General features: G+C 41.4%; 1 long non-coding RNA gene across 1 annotated transcript; it reads left to right on the plus strand.

Annotated features, from left to right (window-relative positions):
• The first annotated feature begins 368 nt into the window (after nt 1–368).
• LOC111259637 (uncharacterized) lies at nt 369–2,122 on the plus strand. Its single transcript, XR_002679747.2, has 2 exons — nt 369–1,061; nt 1,582–2,122. It is a non-coding gene; the product is annotated as an uncharacterized LOC111259637 (long non-coding RNA).
• The last annotated feature ends 978 nt before the right edge of the window (nt 2,123–3,100 follow it).

Raw genomic sequence — 3,100 nt, forward strand, 5'->3', positions numbered from 1 at the left:
TACGCTTAAAAGAGCTGGCAAGAAAATATAATATAGTCATTGTATAAGAACGTTAGGTAGACGGGTACTACGAATTCCTCTTGAACACCTCATTTTTGGGTACTACTCACAGGTCAAACTCGTGTCGGCTCAAATATCTCCTCCAAGGCAAACCTGCCCCGCATATGTTTTTATTCGTTTTAATCAGTGGCGGTCCGACAGCAGACAAGATCCTTGCGCAGCACGCTACCAGGCCTCCTGGTAGCGTGCTGCGCATTTTGGTGTAGGAGGAGCCGTTGCCTGGGTGTTCTGGAAGGAATGAGGAGGCAAGCTTTCTGTTATCTCTCCTTGATGTTCAGATTTACCGATTTCCGCCCGAATGGCCTACGACAACAGAAGATAAAAAGCAGCTTCTATCTCGAGAACGTCTGCAGCGCCGCGCATAGGGGAAGGACGTACCAATCGCGGCAACAGCAGTAGTTGTCGCAGTAGCGGTAGTTGCAAGCACAGCAAAAGCAACAGCACCAGATAGTTGGCGAAGGTCAAAACCAAAGCGAGTGATAAAACAATAAACGAAGGGGCGGCGTGGATGGGAGTGGAAGCGAAAAATGGCAAGAAGGTAACAGAAGTTGCCAAGCATTCAATACGGTGACAAGAATGGCGCCAGCTAAAGCGACGGTGACAGTGACTGCAGCGGCGACGTTTCCGACCAGCGGCAGCCAGAGTTTGCAGCAACATGGCAGCCGCCTCTAGCCAATAACGTGCCCACTCTTACTAATGCAGGAATCGAAGGAACAGGAATCGGACAACGAAGCTACCATTGCTGCTACTAATAATGCGGGCGATGCCCAACGGCAGTTAGCAACGGCATCCTGTTTTAAAGCAAGTCTAGCCACGTTCACTGGCGAAACGCTTACGCGCCGTTTTATTGAAGCCTTCCATCAAGAGGTACACAAGGACGATGGCCTTAATTAGGCCGTCCGCCCGCCTGTTCCACGTTTTCTATCATATGCGTCTCCTAGCTGCACATTGTTGCTGTTATCACCACGGTCACGATCTGCAACACCGAACGTCGTGAAAAGGTACATGTAAGTAATAATGAAAGAAATAGTAATAACTTGATAAACCTACCGGAATAGATATATACATATATTCACTCCATCGTTTTCATGCCGTAACAGTACGGCGTATCTAAATACATACCGCGCATATTCGGATACTTTTGCGTGAACCTGTCTTTCTAAATTAATAGTTTGCATGAATGGATGAACTTAACGATTCCGTTAGCATATTTACAGTAGTATATATATATATATATATAAAACGTAATATCTAAGTCACTGTGTTATATTGTTATGATACAAAAAGTGGTCTGCTAAATATAACCGTCTAATAAAGAGAGATAATTTTCTCTATTTTTTTTTTGTAATTAAATCTCGGTCGCTAACATTGTTAGGTATAAGAGCAGAGCTGATATTCGAACTTAACTATAATAACTGTTGTCGTTATAACAATTAATTTAGGGAGTGACTTTCCAATCCAGCACCATGAAGTGGTGACCAATCGCGTTATACATCACTCTATTGCCTGTTGAATTTACAGAGCGGGTTGATAGTTGGAAAGTCCGCACTTCAGAGCCGTTCAAGTGAAAAGACTTCATAGACTGATTAGTTGAACGAAGGCCGAATTTGACCGTGTTACACATTAGTAGCAGGGGCACGCGGATGCCATCCTCATAATTCCAGCATACAACAGGGCACATAGAAAAATGTATTTTTTGAAAGTGAAAATGATCAGTATCATCAGCTGTATCATTTAACTGAATCGATAAGGTGGTTGAGTATGTCACATGTGCGCCTTACCTTCCAGGTCCGATGGTAACAAGCCTGGGCGATAGGCACAGTAAATTTTTTCTTTGTTGTAAAACCGAAGTGGAGATATTTTTCAACCGAATTCGTAAAACTAGCTTACTATTTATTCGAAACGAGAGACATGAACAGAGTTTGTATGTTCAAGTTATTATATCTACGATTTTATACGAGCTCGAAATATCCAGCATAAGCTCATACGACGTCACTCTGTGACTCTTTCGTGACCTTCAAGAAAAACCAAATAAAAACAATAAAGAATCAGTCTATGTCGACGCTATTTTGTACTCTATTTTCTAATATTGCACATAATATCAATACTAGCTGCCGTTTTGGCGGTTGGTTTTTCCCCCCCTAAAAATAATGAAGCGTGATAAATCCTTCTGTAACGCCGAAGAAGTATACCATCGTATGTGACACAAATCAGTAATTTCATACTGATCATCTAACCACAACGATAATTCTTGTAGCTATTGCATCTCAAGTATCTGGCGTTATAACATAATATTATATATACTATAAAAACAAAAAAAAAAACTAACTATATAGAATTAGCTTGCTACGAATAAATTGCACAAATAAATTTATTGTTTATTACTGTAATACTGCCTAAATGTTAAATGCGGATTCTTCAACTGTCAATAAAGTTCTAACCCATCCTATATAATATAAAGATGAAACTGTCACCAAGGTTGCTCACACTACGCTATGTTGCCCATAATAACAACCGGGACATTTGTACAATGTGCATAGGTTACTTTTTTCCGGAACAGAAAAATCAAACTGGCTCTTTAATAATATATCGCTTCATGTAGCAACGCGCAGGCTACGGTTCGTAGCAGATGGAAGAAACAAGCTATGGACGTATGTGAAATTGCCGCATGTTGCCCATATAGAAATAAGCAGACAGGCGTCACCGGCGGGCATGTAAATAATAAGGTAGAATGAGACAGATCCGAAGCGACCCACTTGTTGTTAGTTCGTTGGCACTTGATTAATAAGGCCGAGCCCGAGCATTTTTCTTCCTTTGCCTTCGGCTTTTTCCCGACGTTATGGACGTTTTTGGCAACGCTCTGAGCGCTCTATTCTACACGCATTACCTGTACTAACAGTAGTGTTATGCATAAATGAACCTGAAATACCTTCGTTCGAATAGCCGATTGGGCAGTCTGAGTCGAAATGTGTTTTTAAGTAACAACGAAGTACGGTGCTTCACAACAGCAAGAACAACAACAACAACAACAACTATCATT

Source organism: Varroa jacobsoni, unplaced genomic scaffold, assembly GCF_002532875.2.
Source record: "Varroa jacobsoni isolate VJ856 unplaced genomic scaffold, vjacob_1.0 scaffold_354, whole genome shotgun sequence".
Classification (NCBI taxonomy): Eukaryota; Metazoa; Arthropoda; class Arachnida; order Mesostigmata; family Varroidae; genus Varroa; species Varroa jacobsoni.